Raw genomic sequence first — 14355 nt, 5'->3', positions numbered from 1 at the left:
GGGTGCTCGTGAGGGTCAATGACAAGGGGAATGAAGGGTTAAGAGATTGGGTGTCTGAGCCTAGCGGGGCCTCAGTGGTGGCGGGCAGAGGTTTGCGGGAGTCAGTGACACGGTCTGTGAAGAAGATGGATTGGGAGTGTGTGGGAATCAATAAATGCGAGTTCTGTGAAATGTCTTGATTTTCAGGATGCATGGGGTCAGTTATAGTGGTCTTCATGGGTCTGGGGTCAATTGGGATTTTTCAGACACTGGTTTAGAGAGCTTTAAGGTTAATGATCGGAGCCCGAGAGGATCAGTGATCAGAGATTCTAAGTTCTGTGGGCAGTAATAGTTTGGGTACTGGAATTGGTGATTGTGGAAACTTTGGGGTTCAGTTGTGAGGGGGGTCAGTGGTGATGAATGTTTGGAGAAATCTTTTGGGCCATCGGTGATTGAGACTTACTTCATATCATCGGTGGAGGATCGGAGAGTATTAACGATTGGACTTCTGTAGATCAGGGAATGGAGAATAGAGTCAAGTGTGCTTATCTTAAAGGTACGCCTCAATGAGGCTCAGTGATTCGGACTGTCACTTTTGGGTGGGGGGTGGGACTGTGAGAGTCAACAATTGATCCTCAGTCATTGGGGTATCATTGGTGATCAGTGTGGGTTCATGATTGGGGGCTGTGTAATTTCACTGGCAATCAGATCGGATCAGTGTTCTTTGTAGTTACTGACCAGTAGTCTCTCCTGGTCAGATTTGAACATAGGGAATATCAGTGACTATGAAAACCTCTGAGGGTTGGAGATTGGAGGCCGGTGATTGGGGGCACTATGTGTGTCTGATTAGGAGACTTATAGGGGTTTGTGTTGAGGGTCCTGAAATGTGGAGATTGGGGATGGGAAAATCACAGATTTGAGGCTGCAAGCCTGTATAATGGGAACACATTTCACTCACGTGACACTCCCTAGCTGAATAGCAGGCAGTTCCTCTCCACCAAGGCCCATCTCAAAACACTTTTTTGAACTCACACCCTTTTTATTGTTCTCCACAATAATGAAAATAATTTGAAAGGATTGCGTGCTAAACTTATCTAAAGTAACATGTTACTAAAGACGTGGCTTCTATTGTTCTTGTTAGGGATCTAATGCATATTTTTTCCTAATGTTTCCTTTAAGGTTCTTTCTGGCAAAGGTAATGACATACGCATCTGTGACAGCATCCCAAGAGTGAGCCGGGTTTCTAGAAATCCATTCTGACTCCGTGACTGCAGGGATGGATGTGACCTTGCCCGTGGTTAGAAAACAAATTTACTGAGTAAGTATCTAAAATGATAATGTAGGCTGTGCGCAGTGGTTCATGCCTGTAATCCCAGCACTTTGGGAGGCTGAGGTGGGTGGATCATTTGAAGTCAGGAGCTACTAGCCTGGTCAACATGGTGAAACCCTGCCTCTACTAAAAACACGAAAATTAGCTGGGTGTGGTGGTGGGCGCCTGAGGTCCCAGCTACTCTGGAGGCTGAGGCAGGAGAATCGTTTGAACCCCACAGGTGGAGATTGCAGTGAAACGAGATTGTACCACTGCACTCCAGCCTGGGTGACAGAATGAGACTCTGTCTCGAAATAAATAAATATAAATAAACAAAATAAAATAAAATGATAATGTAAAAGATTTGGCTGAAAGAGCAAACTGAGAGTGTTTAGAAAATACGTTTATCTAGGCTCAACTTAAAAATAAATTATCAAAAGAAGAAAAACTAGATTTGGAATTTATTGTATTCTGAGAGCCTTTTTGCCTTGTCCTATATATTTTAGGCATAGCCACGTTTAACCTCCACTAATCAATTCCTTATAAAGTCCTGGCAGAAAAAAATTCAAGACAGATAAAGCCACAACCACCACAAAACAAAATGTAAAGCTACTTTTAGAAACTGTTCTTCACTGACATTGAAATTGAACTAATAGTTATTAAAATGGCTGAGATGGGATTGCAAATAAAATGGAAATAAGATTTAAAAAAATAATTTAGGGGATATAAGTGCAGTTTTGTTACATGGATATATTTCATATTGGGGAAGCCTGGGCTTTTAGTGTAACTATCACTTGAATAATGTACATTGTACCAATCTGGTAATTTCTCATCCCTTACCCGCTTCCTACCCTGCCTCCATTCAGAGTCACCTGTGTCTATTATTCTGCTTTCTATGTCCATGTATGCACATTATTATCTTATAAGTGAGAACATGCAGTATTTGACTTTCTGTTTCTGAGTTAGAAAATAAGATTTTGACCATTACTCTAATGAAAAAGTGCAATGTCAAAACAATATTTTAACTTTAAAAAATTATTACATTTGATCTTTATGTAACCTTCAGACAAAGCACAATGCCTGTAGCATCTTAAGAAATAAAGGCAGCTGGATGCTAAGGCAGGTAACATCTTTCAGAACCCACATAGGTCATGTTTTAGTTTTAAAAGCAGATAGTCCCTATTTTTCACTTGCACAGAATCAAAGACAGACAGCTGCTTAGCATGGGTGAAGTAATAAACCAGGGTAAGGAGTTTGGGCATTTTTTTCTCCATGTTGATTCCCTTCACCACTATACTGTGCTCAGTGCCAGGTTTCAGAGCAAATAATTAAAAAAAAAAATTTTACAGGCCGGGCGCGGTGGCTCACGCTTGTAATCCCAGCACTTTGGGAGGCCGAGGCGGGCGGATCACGAGGTCAAAAGATCGAGACCACGGTGAAACCCCGTCTCTACTAAAAATACAAAAAAAAAATTAGCCGGGCGTGGTGGCGGGCGCCTGTAGTCCCAGCTACTCGGAGAGGCTGAGGCAGGAGAATGGCGTGAACCCGGGAGGCGGAGCTTGCAGTGAGCCGAGATTGCGCCACTGCACTCCAGCCTGGGCGACAGAGCGAGACTCCGTCTCAAAAAAAAAAAAAAAAAATTTTACATAAACTTTTTATTGTGATATAAGATATATGCAATAATGTATATAAATATGCAGCTCAATGAATTGTCACAAAGAAATACCCCTGGGTAATGCAGTCATATCAGAAAACAACATTCTAGCACCATGCCCTCATGATGCCCCTCCCAGTCACTACTCTGCCAGAGGTTCCCTAGCTTCTAACCTTACTGATTAGTTTAGTCTGTTTTTGATCACTAATTTAATGGGATATTCATTGGGGAGAGGAGCACCATGGGGAGAGGCAAGATGTGGCTGTGTTTGAACACAATTTCTAAGTTTGAATCGAGATAATTTCATTTATATAACAGATATTTTTCCAGGTCATTAAATATTCCTTGTTTGGCCAGGCACAGTGGCTTACGCCTGTAATCTCAGTGCTTTGGAAGGCTGGGGTAGGAGGATTGTTTGAGGCCAGGAGCTTGAGACCAGCCTGCACAACATAGCAAAACTCCATCATTACAAAAAATTTAAAAATTAGCTGGGTAGTCTGGGCATGTTGGCTCATGCCTGTAATCCCAGCACTTTGGGAGGCCGAGGTGGGTGGATCACCTGAGGTCAGGAGTTCAAGACCAGCCTGGCCAACATGGTGAAACTCCGTCTCTACTAAAAATACAAAAAAAAAAAAAAAATTAGCTGGGCTTGGTGGCAGGCGCCTGTAATCCCAGCTACTACTTGGGAGGCTGAGGCAGGAGAATTAGTTAAACCCAGGAGGCAGAGGTTACAATGAGCCGAGATTGCACCACTGTACTCCAGCCTGGGCAACAAGAGTAAAACTCCGTCTCAAAAAAAAAAAAAAAAATTAGCTGGGTGTGGTGGCTCACACCTGTGATCCTAGCTACTGGAGAGGCTGAAGTGAGAGGATTCCTTGAGCCCAGGAGTTCAAGGTTGCAGTGAGCTATGATCGTGTCACTGCATCCTAGCCTGGGTGACAGAGTGAGACCCTGTTTCAAAAAAAAAAAAAAATTCTTTTTTTTTTTTTTTTTTTGAGACAAAGTCTTACTCTATTGCCCAGGCTGGAGTGCAGTGGCATGATCTCGGCTTACTGCAACCTCCGCCTCCCGGGTTCACACCAGTCTCCTGCCTCAGCTTCCCGAGTAGCTGGGATTACAGGTGCCCGTGACCACGCCCAGCTAATTTTTTGTATTTTTAGTAGAGACGGGGTTTCACTGTGTTAGCCAGGATGGTCTCAATCTCCTGACCTCGTGATCTGCCCACCTCAGCCTCCCAAAGTGCTGGGATTACAGACCTTGCCCGGCCAAAAAATTCTTTAAAAAAATTGAGGCATAATACACATGTAGTGAAGTGGGCTTATCTTTAAGGTGCAGCCCAGTGAATTTTTATATTACAGAGTCCTGTAACCACAGCCTAGATCAAGATATTCATCACTTCTAACACCTGGAAGGTGTCCTTACTGGTCAATACCTACTGCCACCCTAGGGGTAACTAGGGTTTAATATAGTGGATTACTTTTGCCTGCTTTTGAATTTGAATTGAATTATATATATCCCCTATGAATCCACTTGATTGACTCATATTCACTGAATTTGATAGGACTCCATTTGAATCATATAAATGTGAAGCCAAGGCATTCATACCATGAGGTAATTTTGTTTGAAATTCTGAAACCACATGAATACCAGGACAACATTCTAAGCTGAAGGCCGGGCGTGGTGGCTCATGCCTGTAATCCCAGCACTTTGCGAGGCTGAGGTGGGAGGATCAGGAGCTTGAGACCAGCCTGGCCAACACAGTGAAAACCCATCTCTACTAAAAATACGAAAATCAGCCGGGCATGGTGACAAGCGCCTGTAATCCCAGCTACTCAGGAGGCTGAGGCAGGAGAATCATTTGCACCTGGGAGGCGGAGGTTGCAGTGAGCTGAGATTGCACCACTGCGCTCTAGCCTGAGCAACAGAACAAGACTCTGTCTCAAAAAAATAAAAAAGAAATTCTAATCTGAAGTTCTGGCTTGGCTGTCTGAGACTGCCTCTTTTCTATTATTCTCCCTGGAAGCCAAAAACATACACAGTGAACTAGACCCTGAGGTTTTAAAGTGGGTTTTTAGTAGGGTCCCATTAATGAAGCTAAAGGTTAAGGACTCATCAATAGGTAGTTTGGAGGGGGATTTTCAGTCCGTTGGTCAAAATCTCTTAGTCTTTAGGGACTGACCATTGACTACAGAGACCTGAATGAGGTAGCTTGAAAAAGAGCCCCTCTAGAGGCTGGCTGCTTGAGGGCCAAGACATAGTGGTGACTCAACAAACGCAGGGTGTTCTACGAGGAGTCTGCCTTAGGGATTCTGGAAGCTGCTGGTAGATTCACTCCCAGGCAGAGAAGCCTCTGTCCCTCACATACAACCTGACAATATGGGAAAGCAGCTAACCCCTTCTTTAATCTTCCCATCTTGCTCACCTTTCCACACACATAAGAGATTGTTTTGTTTTGGTTTTGATTTTAAATAATTTCAGATTTAGAAAAGTTACAAGAATAGTCCCGGTGCAGTGGCTCATGCCTGTAATCCCAGCACTTTGGGAGGCCGAGGGGGATGGATCACGAGGTCAAGAGATTGAGACCATCCTGGCCAACATGATGAAACCCCGTCTCTACTAAAAATACAAAAATTAGCCAGGGGTGGTGGCGCGTGCCTGTAGTCCCAGCTACTCGGAAGGCTGAGGCAGGAGAATCACTTGAACCAGGGAGTCAGAGGTTGCAGTGAACCGAGATCCCGCCACTACACTCCAGCCTGGCGACAGAGCAAGACTCCGTTTCAAAATAATAATAATACTAACAATAATAAAAATAATACAGAAATTCCTGTCATACTCTTCACCCCATTCTGTAATTGTTAAGATTTTGCTGTGTGTGTAGAGATTTTCTTTTTCTCTCTCTGTCTGTGTAGGTTATGAACATGATGACCCTTTACTCCTAATGTGTATTTCCTAGGTAATACACATTTTGTATGTGATCACAATAATTAACTAACCACAATATAATAATCGAAAGCAGGGAAGTTAACATTGAAATATTATTATCTAATGCATAGACTTTATTTAGATTTCTCCACTTGTTTCAATAATATCATTTATGTTAATTCTTTTTAATGGTCCAGGATTCTAATCCAGTGTTACATGTTGCATTTAGTTGTCATATCTCTTTAGACTTCTTTAATTTGGAGTATGTTCTCGGTCATTTTTTTTACCTCTTTTTTTTTTTTTTTTTTTGAGATGGAGTCTCGCTCTGTCGCCCAGGCTGGAGTGCAGTGGCGCAATCTCAGCTCACTGCAAGCTCCGCCTCCCGGGTTCACGCCATTCTCCTGCCTCAGCCTCTCCGAGTAGCTGGGACTACAGGCGCCCGCCACCACGCCCGGCTAATTTTTTGTATTTTTTAGAAGAGACGGGGTTTCACCGTGGTCTCGATCTCCTGACCTCGTGATCCGCCCGCCTCGGCCTCCCAAAGTGCTGGGATTACAAGCGTGAGCCACCGGGCCCGGCTTTTTTACCTCTTTTAACCTTGACATGTATGAGGAGTTCAGGCCAGTTATTTTTATAATTTGAATTTTTCTGATTTTTCCTCATGATTAGAGTCATGTTGTATATCTTGGACAGGAATACTACAGAAGTGATCATGTGTCCTTCTCAATGTACCATACCAGAAGGTACACAGTGTTGGTTTGTCACATTAATGGTGATGTTAGCTTTGATCACTTGATCAAGGCTATGCCCACCAGGCCTCTCCACTATAAAGTTTTTTTTTTTTTTTTTTTTTTTTTTTTTTTTGAGACGGAGTCTTTCTCTGTCCCCCAGGCTGGAGTGCAGTGGCGCGATCTCGGCTCACCGCAACCTCCACCTCCTGGGTTCACGCCATTCTCCTGCCTCAGCCTCCCGAGTAGCTGGGAATACAGGCGCCCGCCAACACGCCCGGCTAATTTTTTGTGTTTTTAGTAGAGACGGGGTTTCACCGTGTTAGCCAGGATGGTCTCGATCTCCTGACCTCGTGATCCGCCCGCCTCAGCCTCCCAAAGTGCTGGGATTACAGGCTTGAGCCACCGCGCCCGGCTTATAAAGTTATATTATTACTAAGTTTGTTGTAGAGAGATATTTTGAGATCATGTAATTAACCTCAAACTTTCATCCACTAGTTAGTATCCATTAATGATGCTTACATGAGTCAATTACTTCTAATTATGGTTACCAAATGGTGATTTTCCAATTGTGTTCTTCCTTCCGTATTTATTGTAGAAGCTTTCCCTTTTCTTCATCTGGAGGATATCAGCACAAAAGTCCTATTTGCGTATAAAATAGGAGGTGCACATTAGAAACTTACACAGAGAATCACAAAGAAAACATTTTGGGAGATTGACTAGTTACAGAGAAACAGTTGTCACATCATGTGACAAAGTGATGTATCCACACAGACAGGAAACATCTGGGTTCCACTCTGGGCCAGACAGATTTCTGCAGTGTTCTCAGAATGAGGTATTGGCAACTAAGAAGACAAAGAAAGAAACTTCCAGAAACGTGGTAAAACTGTCAAAACCACATGACATGATCTATATGTACTGTAAAACCTAACTCTTAATTTTGTTTATTCTGTGACAGTGAATCATATTATGTATTTTTTAATGAAGATGGGAAAGATTAGATGAGCGAATATGGTATGATGCCTTCAATTGAGTTATACCCAACTGTGATTGATTTTCTGTAGTTTTTAATTTTCTGTCTTGATGAAACATTCAGTCAAGGAAGTTAGAAAATATGTATGAGAAGTGGAAGGAATTAATATAAAAAGAAAAATTAACGAGCTAAAAAAGAAAAAAGGTAAAACTGATAAAGCTGATTTTAATAAAAATCAAAAATATAGACAAACCATTAGCAAACCTTATCAAGTCAGGAGGAAATGAACAGATATACAAATTAGGAATGTAAAAAGGGGAATAACCATATTGTTAAGAAATGTTTTTGTAACACTTTACATTAATAGATTTCAAAGCTGGCATGCGAAGCATGATTTTCTCGGAATATATATATAAAACTGAAGAAGAGAAAATGGAAAGATCAATAGCTGTGAAAGATTAAAATACTTGAAAAAGTTCTGTCCACCACCTCAACTATCAGGTTAGATAGGTCAATTATTGATTTTTTATTGAGCCTTAAAGTGACTTCCAAGTAACACACTATTCTTTAGTTCAACACCAACCTGGGCAATATGGCAAAACCCCATCTCTGCAAAAAATACAAAAATTATCTGGGCGTGGTGTTGTACACCTATAGTTTCAGCTACTTGGGAGGCTGAGGTGGGAGGGTCACTTGAGTCTGGTAGGTTAAGGCTGCAGTGAGCCATGATTGTGCCACTGCACTCTAGCCTGGGTGACAGAGTGAGACCCTGTCTCCAGTAGATAGGTAGATCGATAGACAGACAGACAGACAGACAGACAGATAGATAGACTCTTCCAGGGGATTTATAAAGGAATAACCATTGCCACCCTTTTTTTTATATATATAAAGCCAACATTGTTGCATTGATTCCAAAAACTGGAAAAGGTGGCATTTCAAAAGAAAACCATAGCCCAACCTTCTTATGAATGTACCTGCAAAATTAGCAATATGTTAAATAATGCATTATGATTGAGAACAAATTTATCCTGAAAAGTGTAAGTTCAATATTAAAGAATTTACTAATGAATTTTACCATGTTAATAGGACAAGGGAGAATACCATAGCCACCTCATAGATGGGAAAAAAGTATTTGATAAAATTCAACATCTGTTCTGGATTTTAAAAAACGTAATGAAATACAATGATTTGGATACTTTCTTAACTTGATAAGACCTATGTCTCAAGTGAAAAGTCAGTAGCAGACGTAATGGCAGAACTCTGCATACATTCCCATTCAAGTAACACCCTGTCCCTGCTTTGATTTGCTTTCGTCTAGAGTGCCTGCCAGTGCAGTTAATCAGGGAATGAAATAAGAAACAGAAGTATTGGACAAGACAAGAAAAAACTGTATTTGTGGATGAAATAATTGTCTATCCCAAAAGCTCTGGAAGATTAACCATTATAGTTATTAAGGAAGTTCAATAAGGTGGCTGGTTTAAAATGACTGTAGGAAAATGGATTGATGACTTTTTTTATTGCAGTCAGTAATTAAAAGGATGAAAATATGCCATTTAGAATGGTAACCAAAAACACAATTGACTATCCAGTAACAGATATGAAAAGAAAATTGGAGTACCTCTGTGAAAGCATAAAACATTACATTTTGAGATGTATAGAAAGTCTTGAGTAAATATTGAAGCCCTGTTCTTGGATTGGAAGTCTCAACAATTTTCAAAATTGTCAGTATTATTTATATGAATGGACAAATTCAGTGCAATGTTAAGCAAAATCTTAAGGAGGGATCTCTTTGCCCCAAATTATAACAGAATAATTCCACAGTTTATGTTGAAGATGTAACATTTGAGAATATCTAGGACATTTATAAAAAATAAGTAATAAGAGGTAATATACTAGACAAAGCTGTCAGACATACAGCTTCAGGAGATAGAGGCTATGACCTAAGAGGAAGAATAAGTTGAGGGAGAAGATACTGAGTTCACTTTTGTGAAACCACAATGGGTGGCAATGAGAGATCTATGATCTAGTTTTTTTTTTTTTTCCGAGGCAAGAGTTTCCCTCTTCTTGCCCAGGCTGGAGTGCAGTGGCACGATCTCAGCTCACTGCAATCTCCGCCTCCTGGGTTCAGGCGATTCTCCTGCCTCAGCCTCCCGAGTAGCTGGGATTACAGGCATGCGCCACCACGCCTGGCTAATTTTTGCATTTTTAGTAGAGACGGGGTTTCATCATGTTAGTCAGGCTGGTCTCAAACTCCTGACCTCAGGTGATCCACCTGCCCCGGCCTCCCAAGTGCTGGGATTACAGGTGTGAGCCACTGTGCCCGGCCTATGATCTAGTTTTAAGTTTGTGACTGAGAGCATCCAGATGATGGTATCTATATGGTAAAATACGGCTTTTGAGTTCAAATGTTAGGGACTGATAAGGGTGTGTAAGTCACAATCATGTCACAGTGCTGAGATGGTGCCCATCAGATGGCTGCCATGCTGCTAGAAGAGTGCCTGACTGCAGGGCAATACTGCTTTCCAAAATTGACTTTTTTTTTTTTCTTTTAAAAATTTCGATTCTTGCTCTGTCACCCACACTGGAGTACAGTGGTACAATCTCAGCTCACTCTAACCTCCACCTCCCAGGTTCAAGCAATTCTCCCTCCTCGGCCTCCTGTGTAGCTAGGACTACAGGTGCGACCACCACACCCAGCTAATTTTTGTATTTTTAGTAGAGATGAGGTTTCACCATGTTGGCCAGGCTGGTGTTGAACTCCTGGCCTCAAGCGATCTGCCCACCTCGGCCTCCCAAAATGCTGGGATTACAGGCATGAGCCACTGCACCTGGCCTGAGATTGACTCTTTACTAAGAAAGATAATGATTGACCTTCATCTTCAAGTGGATTCTCCCCATAGTTGCCCAGTTTTAGGGAGGAATTGGGGCTGAGGGAGGAAGGGAACTTTGTTTTTCACATTTCCTTACTTCATCAGGATAGGTGTCACTGATTTTGTCTGCCACACTTGGCTCTGTTTGCAGATGGGCATCCCCAGTAGGAAAAAATCTGTTTTTAAATAAAAAAGGAAAATTACTAGACTAATTTTACCTTGTTGAAGGAAATTGAAGAAAATAGTCATCATAGTTTTACCATATGTATCCAATTACTGTTTCCTGCCTTCATCGTTTAGTCTGTATCTACAGCTGGAGGTGATTTTAGTAATCTACAGCTGGAGGTGCCTGTAATCCCAGCTACTTGGGAGGCTGAGGCAGGAGAATCCCTTGAACCCGGGAGGTGGAGGCTGCAGTGAGCTGAGATCACACCACTGCACTCCAGCCTGGGCAACAAGAGAGAAACTCTGTCTCAAAAAAAAAAAAAAAAAAGTGCACAGCAAATGTTGCATTGCTCTCTTAGAAGGCAAATCTGTCTCTGAGAGGCAGCAAGACTGAGAAGTTATAAACCCAAGCGCCACAGCCAGGCTAGTCGCGTCTGTATCTCAGTGCTGCTGTGTGCTAGTTCTTCAGCTCTCTCAGGCAATATGTGTTTATCTAGAAATGGAGTAGGACTCGGTTTAGAGGGCAGTGTGAGGAATAAATTAGTCAATATGAGGAAATAACCTTGCACAGTGCCTAAGCTGAGATCAGGGCTCAATAACTACAAGCTAGGTTTTTTTTTTCTATTTCTGTCAGTTTCTATGATGTGTCATAGTTTTATTTGTTCTTCCTGTGTAAGACCATGCTTGTTTTGATTCGTCATTATTGTAAATTTTGTTATTGTTATTATTGCTATTACCCAAATAAATATTTAATTATGAGGCTATTGGAAAAGTTAGAAAACGAACACTTCAAAAATGAAATGTAAATTCCTTTCAATCCCTTCACTCAAAGAAAGCAATGTTAATATTTTCATAGATTTGGACTTACATAATTTTAAAAATAGAATTATGCTTCACATTTTATGTTATGACTTGTATTTTCTGCTTCAAAATACATCACAAATGTAGTTCCAAGTCGGAGTACACCACTCCATTATTATTATTATTATTTATTTTTTTCTGAGGCAGTCTCAGTCTTTCGCCTAGGCGTGGGTTCACGCCATTCTCCTGCCTCAGCCTCCTGAGTAGCTGGGACTACAGGCGCCCACCACCACGCCCGGCTAATTTTTTTGTATTTTTAGTAGAGACGGGGTTTCACTGTGGTCTCGATCTCCTGACCTCGTGATCCGCCCGCCTCGGCCTCCCAAAGTGCTGGGATTACAAGCGTGAGCCACCGCGCCCGGCCAGCCTGCCAATCTTTTAATTGCTGGGACAGGCTGGGTGTGGTGGCTCACACCTATAATCCCAGCACTTTGGGAGGCCAGGGTGGGTGGATTGCTTGAGTCCAGGAGTCCAAGACCAGCCTGAAAAACATGGCGAAACCCTGTCTCTACAAAAAAATAAAATTAGCCAGGTGTATTGGTGCACATCTATAGTCCTCCTACTCGGGAGGCTGGGGTGGGAGGATCACCTGAGCCTGGGAGTTCGAGGCTGCAGCAAGCCATGATCATGCCACTGTACTCCAGCTTATCTCAAATAAAGAAATAGATAAATGAAAAAAATAAATTATTGTTGGGACATTTTGATTGCTTCTAGTTGTTTTACTTTTGTAAGCAAAGGTGAGATGAACATCCTTGTACCTTTATCTTTTATTTTGGCGAGACTAATTAGTTCCTTGAGACACATTACTGGATGTTGAAGAGTGGTTTAATGAGCGTGCGCACTCTAAGAATTCTGATAGGGCCGGGCGCGGTGGCTCACGCCTGTAATCTCAGCACTTTCGGAGGCCAAGGCGGGTGGATCACGAGGTCGGGAGATTGAGACCATCCTGGCTAATGTGGTGAAACCCCGTCTCTACTAAAAATACAAAAAAATTAGCCGGGCGTGGTGGTGGGCGCCTGTAGTCCCAGCTACTCAGGAGGCTGAGGCAGGAGAATGGCGTGAACCCAGGAGGCAGAGCTTGCAGTGAGCTGAGATCACACCACTGCACTCCAGCCTGGGCAGCAGAGTGAGACTCCGACTCAAAAAAAAAAAAATTCTGATATAAATTCCCTTCAGAAAGCTGGAATATCCTACCCTCCTACCAGCAGTGTAAGAGATATGATTTCCATCTTTGCCAATCTTATAAGCCAAAAAGACCATTTTAATAATCTTGTGGAAAAGACTTTTACTAAAAATACTATCAGAAGCAGAAACTATAAGGGGAAAAAATCAACAAGTTGACTATTAAAAATAACCAATAAAACTTGTTTGGTATTTGGAAACTAATGAACCCAGTTTAAGGACAAATGACAAATAAGGACAAATGTTATACTATAAAAAATGTTTATAACAAATATGACAAAGGATTAATAGCCTCAATATATAAAGAGCACTTGTAAATGAATTTTTGAAAATAAACAACTCAGGAAAATCACAAGAACATAAAGAGATTGTTTTCAAAGGAAATGCAAGTGGCCAATAAATAGATGAGGAAAATGTCTTTCTCCATTGGAAATCAAAGAAGGGTAAAATAATAAATAAATGATAGGGATACTGAGACACAGAGAGACTAAGTAACTCATTCAAAATCACACATCAGTAAATGGCAGAGCCTGCATTTGAACCCAGGTTGTCTGGCTCCCGAGTCTGTTTGACAGCCTCTTTCTGTTTTCACAGGTGAGGAAACAGGCCTAGAGAGGTAAAGTGTCTAGCCCAGATTCTCTCAGTCAGTCAGAAGAATTACTTGGCTTCAAACTTGTATCTGAGTCATTCCTTGGCTCAGGGAGTGACTCAGACCCAAGGGTCTTTGTGGAAGTTCCCCCTGTCCCAGTCCCAGAGCAGAGCTGTCACTCAGCTATGTCTCCTGCACAGCCTCTGCAGGCTTTTCCCCCTGAGGCCCCAGGCAGTGTTTGGGGAGGGACGATTGGATGACTCTCACCATGGGATCTGCTTATCTTCAGGTTCTCTGGGTACCCTGCAGACCTCTGGATCCTGCCACCTTGCGGGACGGTAGGGCGCTCTAGCTTCTGCCAGCCCTTTGAGCCACAGGACCTTGGTCACAACATCTGCAGAAGGCCCTGCAGCTGAGTGTGACTTACTGTTGAGATATGGAGCTGTGAGCGCCTGGGCAGACCAGGTTAAAGACCCTCTGTCCAAGAGAAGGGAAGTTGGGACAAAAATTCCCTTCTGAAGGAATCACTCAGACCCCATACCTTTTGTCAGAGCAAAGACTCCCACGTAAAAGGAAATAGCTTCATCCCTGAGCCAGAAGCTGAGCAAGACCAAACCTGAAGACATTACTCTTTCCAGGGACTCTCCATGGCTAAATGAAGGGAGGGTGGTTGGCCCAAGATCCAGGGAGACAGAGTGAAGGGAGAGGTAGGGAGGCCAGAGTCTCGCTGCAGGTGCGATAGGCGTGTTCTTTCAGGAGAAGGGGGCATCCGTCTAGCCCAGTGCATTCTGCTATCTTGTGGTATGGGGTGTGGCCTATCCACTCCTTTATTCCTGCTGGACCTTTCTAGACTTGCTCTCCTGTCATTTTGGCACCTCACCTGGCCTCTCGGAATGTGATGAGTTCACTCCATCCTGATTCAGAGGCAGAAAACGCCCTGGATTCTCAGAATGGTGGTGGTGGCAGAATTTATGGACCTACTGTATATAATTTTATTTTGTTTTGTTTTTTGAGACGGAGTTTCACTCTTGTCACCCAGGCTGGAGTACAATGGCGCAATCTCAGAATTACAGACATGCACCACTATGCCGGGCTAATTTATATATATATATATATATATATA

General features: G+C 42.4%; 1 protein-coding gene across 6 annotated transcripts in view; it reads left to right on the top strand.

Annotated features, from left to right (window-relative positions):
- The window catches only part of ZNF793 (zinc finger protein 793), a 30667-nt gene that overhangs the window by 687 nt on the left and 15625 nt on the right, over window positions 1-14355 (top strand). For 4 of the 6 annotated variants that reach the window (XM_032173095.2, XM_058426248.1, XM_032173092.2 and 1 more), the window contains exon 2: window positions 1159-1297. The gene's annotated coding sequence lies outside the window, so the exon portion shown is untranslated. Of the gene's footprint in view, window position 1; window positions 197-233; window positions 536-1158; window positions 1298-14355 lie in introns of those variants that run through there. The other 2 variants (XM_032173091.2, XM_032173093.2) reach the window with 2 other exon arrangements.

The sequence above is a fragment of the Hylobates moloch genome, unplaced genomic scaffold (assembly GCF_009828535.3).
Source record: "Hylobates moloch isolate HMO894 unplaced genomic scaffold, HMol_V3 SCAFFOLD_13, whole genome shotgun sequence".
Lineage (NCBI taxonomy): Eukaryota > Metazoa > Chordata > Mammalia > Primates > Hylobatidae > Hylobates > Hylobates moloch.
This window is presented reverse-complemented; position numbering and strand designations above follow the sequence as displayed.